The following is a 24,993-nucleotide window of genomic DNA, read 5'->3' on the forward strand; positions in this document are numbered from 1 at the left end:
GAACATATGCCAGACACCGTTTCGTGTGCTGAGCCTTCAGAAGTGAGCAAGACAGACCAGGTCTTTGGCCTTGTCTATAAAGACAGTATTTAGGGGCAATCTTCACCCTAGACAAAATCATATCAACATAAGGGAAGCTCCTGAGAGCTAGCCTGTTGGATCTGTTTTGATACACATATGATATTGAACTGTTGCCCCATTGGGAAACTGTTGTCCCACTGGAAACTGAAAAAGATAAAGACACAGCAAGGAGATGTATAGATTATGATCCGTATTCACTTTGTCAAGAAGAAGACTCAGGAATATCTTTACTCTTACTGCTTAATGCTTTTCTTCATCACTGCCTACCTTAAGTTAATTATAACATATTGTGCCCTCTGTCACCACCGAGCCCAGGTTACCTCATTTACTCTTCTCATCATCCTTATGAAGAACGTTCTGTCATTTCTAGTTTAGAAATGAGGAAGCATAATTTCGGGAACGTCAAGAGACGGCCCAGCTGACACATCTAGAGAGGAGCAGTCACAGTAAATTGTGGTCCGACAGTAATACGGGCTTCCTTGAAGTAATACAACCTCATGCTAAACCAACACTGGGAAATGGAAGACACACTATAAGCACCTAAAATAGATAAGCAGATGTACCCTCCTACCCCTCTCCAAACATCACCCAGGCACCTGCACTCTTTAGTCCTGAGATGGTTTCCTTTTCGAGGGCGACAGCAGGGGACAGTATGTTCTTCGTTAGCAAGCTGTACCTCCTGCGAACTTGAACCTTGGCTCTGAAGTTATGTCAAAGGAAGTTCAGTCTGCGACTGAAAGCCTCCACCATGGCTTATGGGTGGTTAAGCTTGTTCCAGGATTTGTTAAAAAGTAAAAAGTTACAGGGATTTGATTGACATTCTTCCTCTAGTCTTTAAGAAGGAGACAGTAGATTCGATCATCATACTGGGGAAAAAAAAAAAAGTGATAACGGGGAAACGGTGGTGGTTCCCACCCTGGCTCTTAACTCATTTTGTCTGAAAACCTATTGACTTAATTTGCAATGATTTTGTGGCGTAAGAGGATTACGGTCAATGGGAACAGTTCGGATGTGCAACTTTTGTTCCCACAGCAGAAAGGCTGGCTAAGTTGCCAGCATCATTAGCTTCCTGCATTTACAATCACCCAGGGAACGCCCATTGAACAGCCACCAAATGAGGACAGCTTAATGTCAATTGAATAGTGCCCCTAATATTACATCGCCATTTAGCATTCAACTTCTTAGTGTCAGGGTGGCCTGAGCCAAGTTCTACTCTGAGACCTGATTAGTGATTCATGAATGGCTTGCTATGAGTGTTATCAACCATTACAGCAAAAGCATGTAGCTGAGGTTGAAGAAAACTTTCTATAATGGATGCCTTTTTTCTTTTCCCTTTTTTCCTTTTGCTTAATCCTCACCTAATACACAGGCTATCCCATTCATTCCAAAAGAATATTTATGTGAAGAGACTGCAGTCAGGGGATGGTATATTCCTCTAGCTAAAATTGTTCAGTGGGTACATTCCATGTGATTCCTCAGCCGGGATAAGAAGGAGCACGTAAGCCATATTAAAGCATTAAGCCAAGGAAGCTTGGTCAGAACTATGAAGGTGAAGGTCATACATGAGGAGAAGAGAAGGCATGCAGATGCAAAGCGAAATCAAGAACACGATCAAGAAGTTCCCATCCTGGTGCAGCGGAAACGAATCTGACAAGGAACCGTGAGGTTGCGGGTTCCATCCCTGGCCTCGCTCAGTGGGTTAAGGATCCGGCATTGCCATGAGCTGTGGTGCAGGTCATAGACATGGCTCAGATCTGGCGTGGCTGTGGCTGTGGCCGGCAGCAGCAGCTCCGATTAGACCCCCTAGCCTGGGAACCTCCTTATGCCGCAGGTGCAGCCCTACAAAGACAAAAAAAGACAAAAAAAAAAAAAAAGAATACCATCAAGAAAGATTGCCAAGTTATTATTGCAGACAGAAAAACCAGCCTTTGGACTGGACTGAGAAAGTGTCCAAGACTACCTCTAAAACTCGGGGGCCCCAAACAGTAGCAGAGATGGAGGTTCCCATCCCATGTCTGAGGTTTAAAAGTTATAATTCAAGCTCCGCCCGAGGCCTGGCCCACCCTCCCCGGTGGGCTTGCCAAAACTTTGCAGAATGAACAGTAAAAATCCATGGACACACACATAAGACATGGAGAAGAATTTCAGAACCTTGCTAACTACCTTAATTTAGAAAAAAAATAAGCAAGATCAGTTGCTTCTCGTTTTTCTGAAAAAATAGCAATCCGGGAGTTCTCTGGTGGCTCAGCAGGTAAAGGATCTGGCCTTGTCATTGCTGTGGTCTGGGTTCGATCCCTGGCCCAGGAACTTCTGTACACAACAAGCATGCACCACCACACCCCCCCTGCCCTCCAAAAATGGAACTGGCAACACATCCGGAGAAAATACACCTGAAATTTGGAGGATCCCGTAAATGTTATCTCTGTACTTTAGACAGTAAATCCCTCTCCTGACCTTCAGAATAAGACCCACATTTAATACAATGCTTTTCTCTACTACAAAGTCTTTCTGGGTTGTGTTACACCAGACCAGCCAGGATAGACAAAATTTACCAGTCGGTTCAGACTCCTTCATCTGAACACTGACACCTGCATCCACTGACTGTCAGCTTCCACCAGGGAGGAGAGAGCAACCTTCAATCTCCGGAAACAGTCCATCTCTCTATTCCCTCCTTAAGCTCACACGCGGGTGGTAACGGGGACAGTTTTCAAGTCCATAAAGAGAGGAGACAAATAACAAGGCACCATGGAGGTTAATTTTTTTTTCTTTCTTTCTCTTTTCCTTTCTTCTCGCTTTCTCCTTTCAGGCAGCCAAATGCTTAAGCACTGAAATGAGCAAAAAGCTGTTTTAAGAAGATAGGTCAGGACATTAATATAAATTTGATCACCCCCCTTTTTATTCTCCAACATTCGCCACAATAAATCAGCGGGCTTTCCTCCACCCCCTCCTCGCGCACACTCCGGCCTCCCATCCTGATTTCGGATCACTGAATGTAAATCTGTGACAAGGGCATCTATATATAATATTAATGATGCCGAGGAGGCCGGTGTGAGGTGTGAGCGCTTGCCAAGAAGAGGAGCTGTGGAGCCCAGCCGTTCATCCTCTGCGGCGCGCTCGGCATCACTGGCAGGACAAATGTCACGTCGTTAGGAAAAAAGAAAAGAGGAGGAGGAGGAGGTGGCCATCCTGCAAGGAGGCCATCCTGCAAGGTGGCCATCCTGCTGAATTGGAGGTTCCAATCAATCTCGGCAAGTCAGGTTCCCTGAGATCCCGTTAGCTGCTGCAGGCACACCAGGCTGCAGGAAGACACCACCCAGAGTCCAACACACGAACCCAAAGGTGATGAAAACAAAACTTTGTGGTCCGAGAGATTTCCTCAAGTACCTGTGGGTGGCATTTTTAAACCCATTTGCCAGTTGAGCCCGACTTACCTGCCCAGGGAAGAGGGAGAAGTTTGGCTTTATCCTTAAATAAAGGAATCCAAAGCAGTCAGCCCTCTAGGGGGTGCTAGTTCGGAAGCACTGACTGTAGATTAAAAAAGAACTTACTGCAGGAATTTTGTGAGTCAAAGTTTAAAGAAAAGATGCAAAAGGATGAGAAGCAGGAGTTTCTATCTTTCCTCAAGGCCAAAGTCTAGCTTGTGAGTTAGTTGGTGGGGGCAGAGTTTGATAACGGTGAAAGGGGGCTCTAGTCTCTGGCTTTTCAGTCACTTGTGTGTATTAGGATTGGGTCCAGCTAAAGTCGTGTAGGCAGTGAAACTACTGACCACATGCTGGCCAAGGCCTTGCTTGTGAAATAAAGATCATTTGTGCTCTAGTATTAAATTACCCCAACCAGTGATAACTAAAGAAAACCAATGCCAAGATGGAACAGAGAGAATGAGACTAACAAATTGTCCTAAGTTATGGGGACAAACAAAATCCAAGTCTCATAACCCTTCTGATTCCGCTTAGTCACCTGTCGCTTAATTTAGAACTTGGCGAATTATTTTGGTTTATCATCTCAACTGCCGCCAATCTATAGCCCTGTGCTGTTTAGTTGCAACTTGGAAGAGGTTCTCTTACAAATACTTTTAGCATATTCACTGTGGGTGATTCTTTTATCAAGTCCTTTTATCAAGGGTCAGAATAGGTCTGAACCCGGCTAAGAGTTTTCAGGTCTGATCAGTCTTACCCCAAAGCCAACAGCTTTAGGGACTGTTTACCAATCAGTTTTATTTCAAGTTTTAAGGCATGAATATTCAGGAAAACTCAGAAATTTACTACTAAATATTTTAGAAACCAGCCTCCCCCTTCTGAACTCAATATCTTTTTTTTTTTTTTGTCTTTTTAAGGCTGCACCTGCGGCATATGGAGGTTCCCAGGCTAGGGGTCGATTTGGAGCTGTAGATGCCAGCCTTTGCACAGCCACAGCAACGCGAGATCTGAGCCATGTCGCTGACCTACACCACAGCTCATGGCAACGCCAGATCCTTAACCCAATGAGCAAGGCCAGGAATGGAACCCACATTGTCATGGATACTAGTTGGGTTCGTTAACCGCTGAGCCACGACGGGAACCCCTGATTTCAACGTCTTTTAAAAGTTTGTTCCCTAATGGTTTAAAGTAAAAGAAATCAGGTGCTCACCTTTCAAAATAGCCGAATTTCCACATTATGATGAGTAAAGCTACTGTCCCTACCAGCCACTTACATTAAGGTCCTGTTGATTGAGGAAGACATATGTAGGTATTTCCAGGTTTAACCTGGTGCAAAGAGGGAGTACGTAATGCAGCCAGACTAGGAATGTGTAAGGTCATATTTAACTGTATCCAACTTGATTCTTTAGGCTTTCTAATAGGATTGGATCATCAGTCACTCAAGGAATCCTGAATTTGCCTAAGAGTAATTCTTTTTCCTTCTATGAATGACCATAGTTTGTACTTAAACTGAGACACAGGAAATTATGGTGATGGTTAGGAAAGAAAACAGAATAACTTTTATTTTATCAACAGGAATGTACTGGGCTTACACAGTAAACAGAACTACATAAGGATATATAGTCTTTAAGGAAACAAAGAAAAAACAGGACAGGTCACTCTTTAAAGGGAAACGTGATTTTTTTTTTTTTTTAATCTTTTTAAGGCAGCACCTATGGCATATGGAAGTTTCCAGGCTAGGGGTTGAATCAGAGCTATAGCTGCCGGCCTTTACCACAGCCACAGCAACATGGGATCTGAGCTGCATCTGTGAGCTACACCACAGCTCACGGCAACACTGGATCCTTAACCCACTGAGCAAGGCCAGTGATTGAACCCGTGTCCTCATGGATTCTAGTTGGGTTTGTTACCACTGAGCCGCGATGAGAACTCCAAGAAATGTGATTCTGACCCACATGGCCCATTATCTAATTGGACTCCAGAAAGGAATGTCCTTTAAACATAATGATCACGGCACTAACAATTCACCAGTTCATTCTGAAAAAAAAATAAACAACTGGCAGAACTAAACAATTAAAGTGGGTTTTTTTTTGTTTTTTTTTTTTTTTTTGCATTTCCTATTATGGCCTCTCCTGGAAAATAAAGAGTAGATGAACTGCAGCACCGGTGTGGGGGCATGAAGGAGAATTGGTTTTTTTGTTCTTAAAACAAACAAGCAATGAGTAAACAATATTCACATGAATTTGAAATGGAGATATGATACATTTGCTTTTTCTGTTTCATTTAGTACTACCTATGTAACAATGGAAAAATTTGCAAAATAAAAATTATGTTATAACTATAATTTGATTCAGGTGATCTTGATGGCTCATTTTTTATAGGTGATCTCTTTTAAATTTTAAATTAGTGGGAAATTAAAGAATTGGCTAACACTTAGCAATTCTTGGGTGTTCCATGGTTGCTCAGCAGGTTAAAGGTCTAGCATTGTCACTGCTATGGCCTGGATTGCTGCTGTGGCACTGGTTTGATCCCCGGCCTAGGAACTTCTGCGTGCCATGGGTGGGCATGGCCAAAAAATTTAAAAAATAAAAAAAAAAAAATTCTCTATTGTCTCTTCAAATAGAATTAATCTTTTATTGTATTTTGGAAGCTTTAGAAAATACATAGCATAACATGATGATCAGAATTATTTTTTTCAGAAAATAAAGCTGTGACTTATTAAATATGTGGCATCTTCTCCAAATTATTAGCTCTTTGTGGAATGAGAATTGTCCTCATTTACGTTTTATCTAGAGCACTGATACAGGATTTGGCCTTCCTATGGGACTGAACCCTGATTTTGAACCAGTCACTACCTGTGAGAAGGCGTATTACCTCTTTTACAAACCAGAGGTTTAGATGAGCTGATCAGTACAATTTCTTCTCGGAAAAAAGAACTATGATTTGATGAATTATGAGCAGAGGGCATAGTGTCTGCTCTACTGGGTCTTAGTAGGTCTCTGTAGGGAAAAATCATGAAAACAAATAGCGCTTGGATAAGACAAAGAAAGTGAAATAGTGCAAGGGACAAAGGAACTGGGAAGAGCTAGTAATCTTAATCTCGGAATGAAGACAGAGTTAAAATGAGAAAACCTCTGAGCCGGGTCGTTTCTGCTAAGGGAAGAAGAGAGAAGGCATTTCAGGCTGCAAGAGAGGACTGAGCGAAGATAATGTATGTTTGGAGAGTAGTTGATTGGTCCAGGGTAGCTGGGGCACAGAACAGGTGAGCAGTGGTAATGGAAGCTGAAGATAATCCCAAGACTAAGAAGGAGGATTTGAGAGAAAGGAAGGAGAAGATCAGGTCGTGGTGTACAGGGAAGCTTTAGCAGAGTAGGTGGGATTTGAACTGAATCTTGGAAAATGAGTCGGATTTGAAGAGGAGGAGGAGAGGATAAAAGTGAGTTTAATATAGAGAGAAGTGTATTTGATGGATATATTTAGGTCAGGAGAATAATTTGACGAGCACGAAGCATTCATGTGAAACATCAAGACTGTAAAAGGAGATCAGGACGATGCTGGGGAGGCCAGAGCCTCTCTCTTCGCGGAAGGATGTGCCTAGTTCTTGCCTACTAATCTTTGCTCTGTTATGCGCATGTGCGGAGGAGTCAAATGACGACAGCAGTGGGAAGCCTGGGGTGGAAGAGGAATGTGGAGCGGCCAGAAAGCAGAAAGGCTGGAATGGGGCAACCCGTGGGGAAACTATTGTGCAGGTCTGAGCATGAGCTGGTGGTAAAGCAAACGAAGAAAGAACCTTGGGTCTTGGTTGACAAAACGGATACGACATGTGAGGTAGAGAAAACCTTAAAAGAAGTTACAAGGAGTTCCCATTGTGGCTCAGCAGTAACAAATCCGACTAGTAACCATGAGGACGCAGGTTCAATCCCTGGCCTCGCTCAGTGGGTTAGGGATCCAGTGTTGCCATGAGCTGTACAGGTGGATCTGTAGTGCCTCAATATTGTGAGTCAACTATATCTCGATAAAACTGGATAAATACAATTTTAAAAAATCGAAAGCGCTTTGGCTTCTATTTCCCCGGAAAGGTCACATGTAAGAATGACGAAGGAAAGTCATGTGCTCTTTGAGGACAGGGTAGGGGCGAGGGTTTCGGGGTGCATGATCAGCTTGTGGACATTCTTCTGATTGGTTGGTGGTGATGTAACAGCTGGTGTTTCGGAGTTAATATCATCAGCTATTTGATGAACAGGTCTGTAGTCTACGTGCTTGTGGTCACCACGCGGTTAACGCCTCACCTCTGGTGGCGGTTTCAGTATCTACCAAACAGCTCAAGGATACGTCTCAGAATCTTATCGAATCCCCCTTGAGGAGGAACTGAAGTTCTTTGACTTTGTTTAATGGCTAAACTATTAATATTTTGTCTTGCCTGACTGTTTTCCTTTATTTCTGCATTTTCTCATTTCACTGATTAAATTTACTCTTTGGACCATGGGGAAGGCCTAGGACGTTAAAGTCTTTTTTTGTGGGGTTTTTTTTGTTTGTTTGTTTGTTTTAGGGCTGCACCTGCGGCATATGGAGGTTCTCAGTCTAGGGGGGGACATTGGAGCTGCAGCTGCCGGCCTACACCACAGCCACAGCAGCCCTGGATCCAAGTGGCATCTGTGACCTACACCACAGCATACAACAATGAGGGATCCTTAACCCACTGAGCAAGGCCAGGGATCAAACCCATGTCCTACCCAGATACTAGTCAGGTTCGTTAACCCGCGAGCCATGATGGGAACTCCCTAAAGTTTTTCTTCAAACAAGAGGCAGACGGAAACCACAGGGGGAGGGCTGTTCTGGGAAGCCCTCGTAGGATTCTGTTTATTGCAATACCCTGTTTCCTTTGATATTCCTCAGTGCCAAGGGGGAACAGGTATAAAGCAAGAAAAGGAGTAAAATTTTTAGATGGAGAAGTTAATTATAAACTGGTTAGAGGAACTCGGTTTAGGGGAACTCAGTTTCAGGAGGACTGGCAAAAGGCAGGTTAGTGGAGCTTAATGTACAAGATTATAAATGAATTTTTTCCAAGTTAAATTTTCATTGGAAAACCACAGATAGGACTGATAGAAAGGCAGCTGGCTGTCTGGACACACATAGTTGCAGACTGCAGAGACATAGCAATGTCAGGGACGTTGATGTAACCGCTTCTCAGCCCTCAAGCTATTTCAAGTAAAAGGTTTGGAGGCTTGTTTAACCAAACGACCCAATGAAACAAGATTATGGGTGTTAAGGCAGTGGCTGTGGCGTGTAATCATCTATTTAAATATTCCTGTGTTAAGAAGTAGGTACTAGCGTAATCACTGAAAACAGCAGGGTGGATGGCATGACCTAATGAGAAGAGTGCTGGTCCCGGACCAGCAAGAGGACTTTGCTCTTGGATATGCTGCCTCCTGACCGCGAGCTTAACATTGCATCTCCAAGCCGCAGTTTTCTTTTCTTTTCTTTTTTGTCTTTTTCTCTTTTTAGGGCCGCACCTATGGCACATGGAGGTTCCCAGGTTCCAATCGGAGCTGTAGCTGCCGGCCTACACCACAGCTACAGCAACAAGGGATCCGAGCCGCGTCTGCACCTACACCAGAGCTCACGGCATCACCAGGTCCTTAACCCACTGAGCGAGGCCAGGGATCAAACCCGCAACCTCGTGGTTCCTAGTCGGATTCGTTTCCATTGCGCCACGATGGGAACGCCTCAGTTTTCTAGTTTGTAAAATGAAGTTATTATATCTGCCTTTCTACGCAATGAGCTTATTGCCAGGATCAGAAAAACGAATGAATGCAGCACCACAGAAATAGGAGACTTGTCAATATTTAGGAGAATCTTGAACAAATTTGTTTGAATATCCATTATAATTATTTCCTCCCACACCATGACGATAAGCCTCTTTGCCTTACGGTAAAAGTCATTTCCAAAAGATTATAGTTGCAATTTACTTTAAAAGGCTTCCAAAATTAAGATAGATCGATGGAGGAATAGAAGAATGGACAGGTATGTTACAGAGCCAGTCCGGTAAATATAAATGATAATATCGAGGTACTGGTTAAAGCAGGTGTTTGCTGTAACATTCTTTCAAGTTTTCTGTGTGTTTGAAAATCTTCAGATGCAAGCTATTATAGGTGGAATGGATAAACACCAAGGTCCTACTGCATACATAGCACAGGGACCTATATTCAATAGCCAGTGATAAACCATAACAGATTATCACATTTTTGGAATTCCCATCGTGGCGCAGCAGAAGCAAATCTGACTAGTATCCATGAGGATGTGGGTTTGATCCCTGGCCTCGTTCAGTGGGTCTGGGATCTGGCCTTGCCAGGCGCTGTGGTGTGGGTCGCAGACACCACTCAGATCGCATTGCTGTGACAGATGCCTAAACTGGCAGCTGCAGCTCTGATTCAACCCTGACCCTGGGAACGTCCACATGCCACAGGTATGGCCCTAAAAAGCAAAAAGCAAAAAATAATAATAAAAATAATAAATAAACCAACAAAAAAAGAAGATTTTTAAAAGAACGTGTGTATATATATATATATATTTATAACTGAGTCATTTGGCGGTGCATCAGAAATTAACACATTGTATATCAGTCTTCAATGGAAAAAAAAAGGAAATGTTTAGGGCAGTTCCCATGAAAAAGAGGGATGCACTGTTTCCCTTTCATCCTATAAAAGCAGAGGGACTAGACTCATTTGTTCAGAGAGCATCCTGTACTAAAGGAGGAAGACAGTTGTATTCCGCTAATTTAAATGCCAGCGGTTTTGTGTCAATTAATTATGTCATAAATGCCAGTTAGCAATCACAGCCAAGCCATAGCATGACCTCCCCAGATCCCTCAGCCCCAACAACTGTCCCGGAGCTGATGAAACACAAAGCCAGGAGGTAGCTGCTTACAGAGGCACCTCAGGTTGACATCTTTAGTGCTCTGTGACCTTGAGAAATGTATTTAACCTCTCCCGTCTTGAATTGTTCCATCCGAAAAACACAGTGACGACTGTTAATGGTCCCAGGACTGCCGAGGACCTTCCAGAATGATGTTGAAAGCACCCGGAAATACCTTAGACAAATTAAATGACTCCGTCTTGCCTATTGATTTCACTTTGGAGTAAATTCTGAGAATCTAAGATAGGTTTCCACGCGCCGTCCCAGCCCCATCCTCCGGGGTCTACAATAGTGCCTTTTACATAGTAATTACTCAATAAATATTTATTGATTTGATCTGATAACCTAACAGTGTTAGAATGCATTTATTCAGAAAACATATTAGTCATTTGATCATTACAACAGCCTCATCCTAAAGAATACATCACAGAGCTTGAGACCTGTCTGATGCAGCAGAAACAAGCTCAGATATGAATCCTGGGAGACCTTGAAGCCAAGGCAACATCATGTAGGGTTGTTTTTTTTTTTTCCCCCACAGCAATACAAACCATAGAGTTGAGAGAAGAGATAATAAATCTAATTGATCGCCTTGTGTGTTATCTTAACACGGAGTCAGGCACAAACTGTACCTCAATATTTAAATGAAAGCCACCCAGAGTCAACACAATTCCAAGGAAGAAACTAGACTGATATTCTTAATTCTGAAAAACCGTATTGGTAATCAATTGGAATGCGAGCGCAATTGAAAAGCTGTCCAATTTTCAATTGCAGTATAAGTTGGGAAACAATTTGAAAATAATAGCTCATACAAAGAGTTTTTGAAGCAGTCAATATGGACTTCATGTGAAGGACAAATCGGAATTTGGCAGCAGAGGCCACGTCCCGCTACCGTGCGGCGCTGGACAGCGTCTGTGGCATCCACGGAAGAAGGGGCCCCTTCACTTCCGAATGCAGAGCCTTTCCAAGCACGGCTCTATTGAGACGCTATTAAATGCCATCTTCCCTGAGAAAGCATTTCCAGTGACTGCACATCAACAGGACTGTGAACGCTCGTATTAATCCACAATCACTGCAAATGTATTTACATATGTGGTTTACCGAACTCGCTCCTATTAGAAGTGTTTACCCTGTGTCTTTTATGGTATAACAACATTATGAGACCGCTCACTCGGAGGAAAGACCGCTCCCATCATCACAGACTCTCATCCATGGCTAGAGTTTTTTTTTTCCTTGTATAAAAGTCTGCGCGGCTCCAAGACACAGAACCCAAGAAGATCTGCACGTTGTCATTTATTTCTTTACCTAAAGAAAACAAAGTTCCCTGGCTCCATTTCACTTGCTCACAAACTGCAGAAATAGAGTGAGTTCATAGAACTCAATTATACCTTTGACTCCTAGAGAATTATAGGGGTTTTTTTCAAAGCCGGTTTAATCTCAGGAGCTCAAATATAGATAATATAAAGGACCCCTCCCCACTTACTCCTCCCAATATTGAGGTCCCATTTGTTATTATACCCCACATAATATATATGGCAAATATTTATTACTGTCCAAAGCAAGAAGAGCAGCTAATTGATTTAGGTATTTCATTTTGCTGCAAATTGAGTTTTAAATCCAGAATTTTTTTTTATTGACGTATAGTTGATTTATAGGATTGTGTTAGTTTCAGGTGTACAGTGTAATGATTCAGTTATATATATGTACATACATATGAGTACATATAGAATATACAAAAGAATACATAGGAGTACATATAAGAAAATATATAGGAATAAATAGGAGTGTGTGTATATACATATATATAAGAATTTATATATTCTTTTTCAGATTCTTTCCAATTAGACGTTATTACAAAATATTGAGTATGGTTTCCAGAGCTCTTTAGCAGGTCTCTGTTGATTATGTATTTTATATAAAGTCGTGCATCCATGTTAATCCCAAGCTCCTAATTTATCTCTCCCCTCTTTCCTCTTCAGTTCCAGTTTTTAAAATAGTGAGTATTCTAGAGTGAATGCTACTATCTCCTATCAGACTGAAAATGTTAAAAAGTTAGAAATCCACACCATAAACTTTTTTTGGCCTATGCACACGTTGTTATTCCTCCCTCTCCTTAGGGGTTTATCTCTGTCTGATGCTCTTAAGGGCAGACCAAAGCCACCCTCTGGGTGGCTCTAACCGTGGTGTGCCCGAGGATGTTCTGCCCAGCTTCTGAAACTCCTTCCAGCCCTACGAGGGCTCTTTTGATAGAGACACGTTTTCTGAGAGCCTCCTTGACAGACCCACACAAACCCCAAAGTAGACAGCTGTTTGCCTGCACTGACTGCACTGCTGCCGGAACAGACATGCAAATGAGCTATGCATACTTAGTGCAGTTGTGTGTTTATTAAATTTACTCACTTCCTAATAGGGCTGCCTGACAGAGGCTGAAGGAAGACCTTTTAAATGTTGATGCAGAGCCTAGACAGTAAAAGGTGCTGGTTTTTTAAAAAGCAGCTTGAGAGTTCCCAGGCTAGGAGTACAGCAGAAACGAATCCGACTAGGAACTATGAGGTTGAGGGTTTGATCCCTGGCCTCACTCAGTGGGTTAAGAATCCAGTGTTGCTTAACTCTCTGCAGTGAGCTGTGGTGTAGGTCGCAGACGCGGCTTGGATCTGGCATTGCTGTGGCTGTGGTGTAGGCTGTGATGTGGCTGTAGCTCCGATTGGACCCCTAGCCTGGGAACCTCCATGTGCCACGGGTGCAGCCCTAAAAAGACCAAAAAATAAAAGCAGCTTGAAAAAAACCATAAAGAGGGTGATTTCAGAGGCTGATTTCTTTCATCTCTGCCTAGTGGCTATGTAAAAGAATTCTCCCTAAGTGGTTAAAATCAGTTGAAGCTAAACAACTGTGAAATTTGTCATGGTACCCAGCATATTACTTTTCTCTACACCCCCAATCATCTCTGATCACTGTTGAGTTATTCATATCACATTTGTGCTCACTCTAAAAACAGATTTTCTTCTCCACTAATGACAATGTGGCATTCCAGAAAGGAAGGTGCCTAAAAGCTTAACTGTCACTTTCTTTAGAACAGAGATTCCCAACCCAAGGACAGGTCATCCTTGGAAGACCCGAAGGAACTTCTACCAGTCCAGGAACAAGAGCTTTGCCACCAGTGTGAAGATATAAACCCTCGTTTAGTATGCGTCTGTAGATAGAAAGTTCCGTAAAACTTTAAAAGGTTTATTTCGAAGTGTATACCTTGTAGATGTGCGATCGTATATTGTCCTCTTGGTGCTCCTCAAAAAAAGAGGCAATAACATAGAATTGCTATCATGCGCAGCTTTTATAAATCTGATCATTGTTTGTTTAAAGGGTTTCCAGCCTCCAACTGGATACGATGACCGACGACTATTACAATCTTTACTCCTCTCCTTTCCATTATCAACAGGGAATGAAGGCAAGAATAAAAATCTATAATGCCCAACTCGTGCTAAAATAGGAAGAATTGTAACACTTCAAGGCCTTAGACGTCCTAGATTTTCTCCCAAACATCAAACCTCAAGAGCCTCCGGAAAATAAAGGCTGACCGGTAGCTCCCTAGAAGTACGTGATCGTCTGTATATCGTTCATGTGTCTCTGTTAATTGTTTCACTTCTTAGAGGGGAGAGAGAGAGGCCTTGGAGGAAAATTTACCATAGTGTGCAACTTAGAACTGGAAAAGTTAGACTTAACCCACTGTCCCATCAGCAAAAATCGAATTGGCCCTTCCCCGCTGATCCACTTCCACTGGACGCATGTAGGCTAACTTCAGCATAATCTCGTCTGCAAAGTCAAGAAGAGACGATTCCAGCCACTTCTTCCTTTGACTCCAGACACGATATTACAATCACGCTGGACCAAAATGCATTATTTTCCTTCTATTTTCAGAGCTCTCCAGGGAAAAACAGTTTCCGACTTTTCATAGTCAGAAACTTCAGTATTGAAAAGATTCTTCTCTGTCCAGGACATCGTCCAGATTTCTAACCTCAGTCCCCTTCATCACTTTAAATGCACCCCCTCTTTCTCCCATCTTGGTGGAACCTGGAACTCTTTGATCCTCTTCTACTTAATCTTGTATAACAGCTTGTACACCAGAATATTAATCACAAATCATGTCTTGGCTTTCTTGTCACCAAACTGAGAAACGAAACCCAAATTTCTCAAGTTTGGGCCATATGCCTCATTTTAACATCTTTATATTTCCATGACTCTCTTAAGAATCATCTGTAATTTTAGTTTATCCCATTTAGTTAAAGACCTTGAAACTAAGTTCTGATCATTGTCAATAGACTGAAAGGGTTAGTGAATTCTTTCTTTTTTGCGCTTTCAAAATCATGAGCTTATAAAGATGTTGCAGAGCTGAATTAGGTTCAGCTTGTGAAACACTGTGAAATTGCATCATTTTCTGCAATATCCCTGCATATCTACTCATCTCTCCAGCTAAGATTTTATTTTCTCAGAATCATCTGTAATAAAAAGAGAAGAAAACAAAAAACAAAAAACCTTCCAAGAAAGGTGTTTGCTGTGGTTACACGAGATGAAAATGCAGTATGTCTTACTGGAAATGCATTACGTACGTTCCAACTAATTTCTTTTCTTTGTCTCTATTTTCAATGAAGATCTCATTAATACCCTTGGAAGTGTGGCATTTTTAAAGGATTCATCTTAAAAGTATTTCTATTGAAGTTGACGGAATTAAAAAAATCCATGAGAATAATCAGAGCTTCTTTAGTAAGGAGTATCTGTTGGAAGGCCAGGAAAAATGCTTGGAGGCCCTAAAATTCTGGTGATCATGGCACTTAAAATTGAGTTTTGATCCTAATCCCAATTTATCAAGATTTAAAGCTTTAAATGTTCATGGTTAGAGCAATGGATTAGGATAGTCAACCATTCCAAGAGGCTATTTCCCTTTCTGCTAATAACCAAGATTTTAGGATATAAAATGTCCTCAGGAGGATTTTAAGACACATCATCATTCCATTATGACTATCATAGTAAGCAGGTAGTAAATAATATCAAAGCCTTAATAGATGAATGGAAGGAGTTAGACCTCTGAAACTCATTTATTCTTAGCAAGAGTTTTCTCCAACCAGGCTATCATTGCCATATCCCTTGGCTAGCTCTCTCTATCTCCAAGTGAGCGTGTACTCCAAAACTGAGAGCTAATTTCAAAGTTTGCCTACATGAAGGGGGAGGTAGTATTTATTGAATGCCAATATTGTGTCAGGCCTTCTGTTAAGCACTTGGCAAACACCATCTCTACTACCGAAAACATCCAGACGACTCTGTTCTTCTACCACAAATTCACTTTTCTACCGTCACTGATCTCTGCCTATTCTCTTAGTTTGCATGTCTTTGCGAAATCTCATCTCCATTAAAATAGAGATCGGAAAATATCCTCTATTTTTGCTCCATGTTCAGTCTTTAGGGAAGAAGGCAGTGCAGGTCATTGTTCAAAGAGATTAAACCAAAAGGCCTTCTGGAGGAAGATAATTTTGTGGTTTTCAGATTATAGGTTGACATTATAAAGTTTTCCCAAATAGCTGCAAGTCTTCCCATGGATGCAGAAATGAACTATGGGCTCCATGGAGCTCGACGGCACTTTCCCCCGCAGGTGCTGAAAAAGTAACCAGCCGTCAACATCCTTGCAACATCAAGGAAACAGCAGTGCCAAAATGGAATGTTCAGTTAAATAAAACCCTCACTGCAGATTTCTTTAATGAAAGGGACCTATTTTTTCCCTTGGAGTAGCTCTGAAACAAGGTTCATTCTCCAGGGGAGAATGGCTGTGCTTTGTTAGCTGATTGCTTGTGACATAATTAGCTGACAATCTGGCACCGGAATGTTATGCAGAAATAGGACAACAATGCGAAAGAGTGTGGTAAGGTTAACCAATCTGGAAACCTTTCAGCATTAAAGGAAACCTTGAAAAAGTAGATTATACCCTGATGTTGATCTTTTAAGCTAAAATCAATTTGAGTCATGACAATTGTTATGGAAGAAACATCAGTCTGAATTTGTTATAGGTTTAAAAACGTTTACTCTAAGAAATGCAAAAACTCCAATTTGATATTCCTAGTCCTTCACTGATAGCAGTTGAGTGAGTGATGAGTTAATGATTACAAGATTAGGGAGCTGGTGTCTAATTGACCACACTGCTACCCACCACAGGTCTGCAAGCTTAATGTCACTCCCTGGAAGATTTTAGGTTATTTTTCTCTCTGTGACTTTATCTTCACATGTAATTTGGGGGAGAGATTATCACAACTCTAAAATATATGATGAAAACATGAAACTGAAGGGGGAAATGAAAAAAAAAAAAAGGAATGTGGCTGCTATGACACTGATCATCCTTGTGAAACAGAGAAAAAGAGAAAAAAAAAATTGTATACTTAGAAGAAAAAAAACTTAGCTGCGTGTCTTTAGTAAGTTGGTTTTGACATTAAAAGTGAAGTCTGAATTTCTCTTTGAAAGGAAATAAAGCTGTTCAGTTGCTGCCATCTTATGTTTTACCCCATAGCTTGTCTTTTTTTCTTTTTTCTCCTTTTCTTTTGCAGGGTGAAGTTGGTTTTGTGGCTGTCTTGCCACCTTTTTCTCCTTCTGGGCTGTCAGACTTCTAAGGAGACCTGGAGGGAGAAAGCTTGAAGAACTTGTTAGTCCACAGCTGCCTCCCTGTCGAGGATGGTGGGTTTGATTAAAGGGGAGCGCCCCCCTGGATTTCACAGTTCACATCAATCACGCTGATCAGCCCCCGAAAGGCAACATATTGTCTGGGACTCGGCCAAGGAGGGTTATCAATTTCACAATTGCACTTATGTCTTTCAGCCAAGAACTAGTTTATTTTTGGCTACTGGAGTCTGAGAGGCTTTGGAGCTGCGTTTACACTTTCCAGCTTTACACCAGCCTCTCAGCAATAACTTTCTCTTTAGTCAAATAGAAGCATCTTAACAGAGTGAATTAGAATTAGCTCTGCTATGCATTCCTTACCTAAGAGCCTTGTTTTATGTGTTGACAGAGTTGGGAGGGGTTTTTTTCCTTTCCTATTATTAATTCTTATTCGCACAAAGAGAGATCTCTTGGTGGAGGGGATCTCCTTTCAAACAAAGCTCTGGGAAAACAGCACCATCAGAATGGGCATTAGTCGAAGAAAAGCTGAAGAATTGCTTGACTCTTCGGGGTCTGATCAGGCTGATAGCAATACTAATACTACTACTACTAATAATAATGGTAATAATATCAATCACAGTATGAGAAAGTTGGCCCTACTGGTTACGTCCATTTTTGGTGTCAGGTGCATTGTTTGTCTTAATATTATTTTAAGTAGTTTTTAATATTGCACTTTGCAAATTGTGTAGAATCTCTTATGTATTGTATCTTAGGACCCCATCAAAACTATGTCTAATTTCGATGACATAATTTGCTCAAATGAAATTCTGACCTGTGATAACTTCGTATTATAACTTCACCTTTAAAATATATGTATACATATACATTATATTTACATACACACACACACATATATATATATATTTGCTTTAATCCACTTATTGTGGTTCCTTTTTCTATTTACCAATTTCTCATCCTGTACCTTTACTCTTGTCTGGAATTCTACCTTATTTAAGGAATAAAATGCTTAGCAGAAGATGTATTACAAAGAAGATTAGATCAATCGCTGAAACAAATATTTGCTGGGGGAAATTTAAGACAAATCTTTTAGAACTTCCTAAATAAAAATATCATTTTCCAACAACTGTAACTATCTTGGAAAACATTTCAGATTAATACATTAGAGCAGATAACCAAAATGTATAATCATAATGAGTTACCGAATTAAATTCAATGATTTTTTTAAAAAGAAGATCCTGCTAGGTTTTGATGTTAAGGAATTTACAAAAACAACATAAAAATTCAAAAGCTGAATACTGTTAAACTCTCCTTTAGGAATAGCTTCCCTGTAGCCTTAGTATTTAGTGACTACAGTTTTCTGTAAAATTTCTTGAATAATAAATGATTAAATACTTACTATGGCATTATTGGTGAGTAATATTTATTCTAACTTGATTTAAATCTATGATGAGGTACTATTGTTTGATTTTTAAATACTCTGAAACAGATTCTTAATGCCAGTTTCAAATCCTAAATTGAATATATTCTTCAAATAATTAAATAAAATAGGTCTCAAGTATGGCCGTGTTTAGGAAGTACTCTTTGATTACGTTATTTTCATTTGAATCCTCAGAAGTAGGTGATACTTTTTTTTTTCCTATTATTTTCTCAGAGAGCAAACCATAAAAAGACATCATCGCAGTGTGTTCCTGAAAATTAACTCGAGATCTTAGCTTCCGTTTTTACTGTGATTCTATTCCAGGCATTTGGAGCTGTAATAAGTGTTGAAACCTTATTGTGTTTAAATGAGCTAAGATATGTGAGCCACCATCAGCAATAACTACCTTTGAGAGGTACTGCTAGATTCTTTAATTACCTTTAAATGCTTTCCTTAAATTATTTTAAAATGCTTCCTTTCGGGGTTCTGGGAATATCAATGGATCTTTTAACAACCTATGTTTACCATTTAACCTTAATATCCAGAAACAATCTTGTTTAATTTGGGGGGACATAGGGATTCTTTGATCTAGTATTTCTTTGCTGTTGACAGAAAGCACTGCAAAGTCTGATTGAAAATTCCATGTTTCTTATTTCCCCCAAACAGACCCTCATGCAGTCAAGTGCATTGTAGAGGGCAAAAATGCTCGTTAACACTCTCATACCAACCAGTATTTTGATAACATCTTTATTTTTTTTAACCCCATGCCTTAAATCTGTTCTTTAAATGTGACCGGCAGGGATGTCTTTTGCCAGGTTACGTATAGAAGAAAGATAAACAATGGAATCATTTGTCATGGCGACTTGTTTTTGAAAATAGGCAGTGTGTCGCAGTTCTCTGAAACCTGGATTTTGATAAAGTAAATATCTTAATGTCGTTTCAATTAATTCTACTCATAGCATTGACATTCATAACTTAAACGTGTTTGTTTCCCTTCAAGTCATATGCTCCATCTCAGACTCTATCATTAAAAGTGAAAGAGCGCTATTATTTGCCTACGTGAATTTCACAACCTGTGATAATTTATCATTAATTTAGCGGAGTTCCTTGACTTCCTTCATCTTGATTTCCCTGTTAGATATCTACTACTTCAGTGCATGGCCAATATTATCATGCACTGAACAAAGTCAGCAGTTTTGACATCTTCATTTCAATGTCCTTTTCTGTACCTTCAGCAATGTTAATGTTACAAATTATAGGAGGGCATATTAATAGCCATACCCAAGAAGCAGAAAGAAAAGTGCATTTTTTTAAACTAAGTACTAACTTGGGATTTCCCGGGCCCATTGTCAAGTCAGCCGAACCCAGGGCTCCTCCATTGTGATGATAATGGATTCCGTGTTGTTGGCGCAAAGGTCTCGAGGTCACCGTAAGCTCCTTAATGGACTGTGAAATAACTTTAACTGCATTAACCTCTCTGGATCACATGGGTGGCACCAGCAGCCACTCCTGAAATTCTCATTCGCTTATAGAGACAATACCATTAGATTATTATATTTTCCATTTCGAATAGCAATAGGCTCCAAGCAATTATGCAGCTAAGTATTTCCCTTAAGTGAATAAGACCTTAAAGAAGATTAAGCAGAACATCTCATATCAGACAATGCGGCGGTAGGGGCAGGTTCTTCTGAAAATGTCACTCAACTCTCAGGTGGCTTAAACTCAAAGGGTTCACTACCTTAAGTTTTAGGCTGTGAAGTCATGGGGTGAAATGAAAATCTCTTACATGTATTACTAAGCCCAAATGGAGTCTCCCTGTTTCCTCGGTTGAACAGTCTCTTTAGAGGATAAACATTTTCCTCATCTATTGATTTTTCTAAATGAAAGAAATCAGCTATGAAACCAAGAACTGAGAACCGAAACCTAAGCCAGAGAAGCCTACACTGGAAGCCATATGTTACCCCTTCCTGGACCCCTTGCTGTTGTTCTAGTTTCTGCCTGCTGGTTATGAATTGAAAAGACCAAAATGCTTTCCTTTGAAACCACACAAAGCTGGGAAGCCCTTGTTATCTGAAGGACAAGAGTAATTGCTATTGGTTTGCATAGATGCAATCAGAGATCTGTTTACCCACACGTTAAGCCCTGTTGGATGAGTACCCAAGTGAGATTTAACGAGTACCCGAGTACCGTGGTCATCAGTATCATCATTAAAGTACCTCATTGTCATCCTAATAGGACACAGCAGAAAAGCACACCACATTCAACACATACTTTAAATCCTCTTTGATTGTCTAGTGGGATATCAGGGAACGGAAAAGGGAAAACAGACGACATTTCCTGCTTTTTAAAATGCATATTTAAATATTTCCAAATTAAGGATCCAACTCGTAATCAATTTTTATGTTCTTACAGTTTTTTTCCTTATTCTGGAGAAGCTGTTGTAATTGACGTTGTCTTAGAATTGGGAAAATATACTGAACTAATTGAAGGCATAAACATCCTTTTTAAAATGTGGATCTGCATGTGTATGGTTTAACCTTGGCAAACAGCTTTTCGAGGCTTAGATGGGAGTTGGTTATTGTTTCCTAAAAATGAGAGGAAAAAATTGCAGCATAGCAGATTGGCCTTTGGAGGACAAAACCATATTGCTTATGTTATCTAAGAAATCAGACAGAGGGGATAAATTATTCTCCTACTAAAGCCAAATACATCAAAATCTATTATTTAGGAGTTCCCGTCGTGGCTCAGTGGTTAACGAATCCGACTAGGAACCATGAGGTTGCAGGTTCAATCCCTGGCCTTGCTCAGTGGGTTAAGCATCCCGCGTTGCTGTGGCTCTGGCATAGGCCGGTGGCTACAGCTCTGATTAGACCCCTAGCCTGGGAACCTCCATATGCCGCAGGAGCGGCCCCAGAAAAGGCAAAAAGACAAAAAAAAAAATCTATTATTTGATCACAATAACTACTTTTGTAAAAAATATATTTTGTAAAAGTCTTTGCCTCTTTCCCTGGGAGCTGCTTTGCTTTACTCGGTTGGAGCCTCTCTGTCTCTGACTGCTGTCCCCCAAATGGATTGGCCAGATTACTGTTCACTCATTTGACGAGCAATTATTGCACACTTTCTGTATGCCAAGCACTTTTGATATGCAGACCTTCTAGTTATGGAGATTGGCAGAGAAATTAGCAGTGAAGTGTGAGAAGTGCTATGATTAGGAACTCTGAAAGGGGGATCTATCATGCACCTCCTTACCAGCTGAACCAAAGCTGTATTTCGTGTTTCCAGATTTTCCCTCTCACTTCAGCTCACCATGAAACTACTCCCCAGGAGGCTTGGAGCTATTTTTCCTGAACTTGGTGTGCTTACTTTGCTCCTCTTCTAACTTGAGCTGGCTCTCCCAGCCTACCACTCCATGTTGAATCTAATGTCTTCTATATGGAAAGGTGATGGATGTGCTCAAGATATCATATATGACGTGTGAGTTGCTTGCTTGTTTCCTGACTCAACTGCAAAAGCACAGGCCCATCAATGAATTAGTCTACAAATAGGTACAGAGTGTCTACTATGTACTGACAAGTTGCTACCTGGGCTTTTTTACTCAAATGTATTTTGAGATTTGGATGAATAAGGCCGTAGTAAACTATCACTGACCAAGTGAGCTCCCTTATAATCCTTAAAGAAGCCAGATCTTTTCAAGAACGCTCATGGTGCAAGTCAATAAACCCTGTTAACTCACTGTAATAAATATAAAGTGCAGAACCTTTGGTGCAATGCCTGCATTCACTTTGCAGCACTATCCTGCCGAGAACACGACCACCCTATGTAGTGCATGAAACCCAATGTAAAGTCTGCATGTAAAAGCATTATGCACCATGACCAAGTGGAATTTTTCCCAGGGCTGAAATGTTGTTTATCATCCCCAAATGAATTAATGCAAGCTATCACATTAATAGAATAAAAGACAAAACCACACAGTTCTCTCAATAGGCAGAGAAAAACACTGAACAAAATCCAACACTTTTTCATGAGGAAAACTCTCCGCAGACCAGGGCTATCTAAGAAAACCTCATAGCCAACATTATACTTAATGACGGAAAACTGGATGATTTTCCCTTTAGATCAAGAACGAGACATGGACATTTGCTCTTGCCACTTCTATTCAACATTTGTTCTGGACTAACTAGGGTATTTGGGCAAAAAAAGAAATGAAAGGAATCCAGCTTGGAAAGGATGAAATAAAACTCTCTATCCACAGATGATATGCATTTGTATATATAAAATCGTAAGTAATCCACTGAAAGTCTATGAGAACTAATAAATAATTTCAGCAAGGTTGCAGGATACAAGATCAATACGCAACAGGCAATGGCATTTCAACTCACTTGCAATGAATGATCTGAAAATAAAATGGAGAAGTAATTTCATTCACAATAGCTTTAAAAATAATGAAATGCTTATGAATAAATTCCATAAAGGAAGTGCAAAATTTATACTCTGAAAACTACAAAAGTTATTGAAAGTAACTAAAGAAGCCCAAAGACATGTAAAAACATCCCACATTCATGATTTGGAAGACCGAATACTGTTAAAAAGGCACTATTCCACAAACTGGCTATAGGTTCAACTCAATCCCTGTCAAAATTATCCTGTAAAAGAACAGAGTTAGGAGACTTACGCGCCCTGAATTTGAAATTTAATACAAAGCAATAGTAATCAAGACAGCGTGGCGCTGGCACAAGAATAATCATTTACAGTCAATGGAAAAACTGAAAGTCTATATATAAAAAAAAAGCTATACATCTATGGTCAATGGATTTTCAACCAGGGTACTAAGACTATTCAATGGGGAAAATTTTTTTTCCAACAAATGGTGCTGCGACAATAGGATAGCCACATGCAAAAGAATGAACTTACTTCACATCACATAAAAAATGAACTCAGTGGGAAGTTCCTGTTGTGGTTCAGCGGTAATGAATCGGACTAGTATCCATGAAAATGCAGGTTCTATCCCTGGCCTCACTCAGTGGGTCAGAGATCCCTCATTGCTATGACCTGTGGTGCAGGTTGCAGATGTGGCTCGTATCCCATGTTGCTGTGGCTGTGGCATAGGCCGGCAACTGTGGCTCTGATTTGACCCCTAGCCTGGGAACTTCTTTTTAGGGTGCAGCCCTAAAAAGAAGAAGAAAAAATTAACTCAGTGAATCAAAGACTTAAATGTAACAACTAAAACTATAAAACTCTTGGAAGATAACACAAGAGCAAATCTTTATTATATTAAATTTGCCAGAAGATTCTTAGATGTGACACCAAAATTATGGGTAAAAAAGAAAAAAATAAGATACATTGGATTTCATGAAAATTAAAAGCTTTTAAGGAATCCTTTTATGCTACAGTGGGTTAAGGATCCGGTGTTGTCACTGAAGCAGCTGAGGTCACTGCTGTGATGTGGGTTCAGTCCCTGGCATTGGAATTTTTATATGCCACATGTGCAGCCAAAAAAAAAAAAGTCTTTCATTTTTTCAAATGACAGCATCAAGAAACGGAAAAGACTTTGGAGTTCCCTGATGGTGTTGTGGGTTAAGGATCCAGCATTGTCACTGTTGTGGCTCTGGCTGCTGCTCTGGAAGAAAATGTTTTCAAATCGTATATCCATTAATGGATTGATATGCAGAATATATGTAGGTCTCTTATATCTCAAAGATAAAAAGACAATCCAGTTTAAAAGTGGGCACAGCAGAAAACGAATCTGACTAGGAACCAAGAGGTTGTGGGTTCAATTCCTGTCCTTGCTCAGTGGGTTGAGGAGTGTGAGCTGTGGTATAGGTCGCAGATGCAGCTCGGATCTGGTGTTGCTGTGGCTGTGGCAAAGGCTGGCAGCTGTAGCTCTGATTGGACCCCTAGTCTTGGGACCCCCATATGCCTCAGGTGTGGCCCTAAAAAGCAAAATAAATAAATAAATTAAATAAATAAAAATGAGCATGGGCTCTGAAAGGACATTTCTCCAAGGGATATATACGATGGCCAATAAGCAGGTGAAAAGATACTAAATATCAGACACATGGTGATTTTATATATATGTGTGTGTGTGTGTGTATGTATATATATAGGAATTTCCTCAGTGATAGGAGTGTCTTTCTTTCTACTGAAGCATCCTAGATACTGCATCCCTAGATAGTCTCAGGATTGGAGCTGGTCATCAAGAAGAGCAAACCTTGATTAGAGCTTGGAACTTTCAGCTTCATCCTCAACCTCAGAAGAGAAGAAAGGAGGTCAGTATTATTCATAATAGCCAAAAGGAGAAACAATCCAACCATCTTCTGTGTGTGTGTGTGTGTCTTGTTAGGGCCGCACCTGTGGCATATGGATGCTCCCAGGCTAGGGGTTGAATAGGATCTATAGCTGCTGGCCTATACCACAGTCCCAGCACCACAGGATCTGAGTTGTGTCTGCAACCTACACCACAGCTCACGGCCACACCAGATCCTTAACCCACTGAACAAGGCCAGGGATCGAACCTGC

General features: G+C 40.7%; 1 protein-coding gene across 5 annotated transcripts in view; it reads left to right on the plus strand.

Annotated features, from left to right (window-relative positions):
- SPATA17 (spermatogenesis associated 17) overlaps positions 1–24,993 on the plus strand; it is a 323,445-nt gene that overhangs the window by 275,208 nt on the left and 23,244 nt on the right. For 3 of the 5 annotated variants that reach the window (XR_002336103.1, XR_002336104.1, XR_002336105.1), the window contains 3 exons: positions 16,991–17,117; positions 18,802–18,892; positions 24,623–24,743. The gene's annotated coding sequence lies outside the window, so the exon portion shown is untranslated. Of the gene's footprint in view, positions 1–16,990; positions 18,292–18,801; positions 18,893–24,622; positions 24,744–24,993 lie in introns of those variants that run through there. The other 2 variants (XR_002336102.1, XM_021063977.1) reach the window with 2 other exon arrangements.

The sequence above is a fragment of the Sus scrofa genome, chromosome 10, assembly GCF_000003025.6.
Source record: "Sus scrofa isolate TJ Tabasco breed Duroc chromosome 10, Sscrofa11.1, whole genome shotgun sequence".
Lineage (NCBI taxonomy): Eukaryota > Metazoa > Chordata > Mammalia > Artiodactyla > Suidae > Sus > Sus scrofa.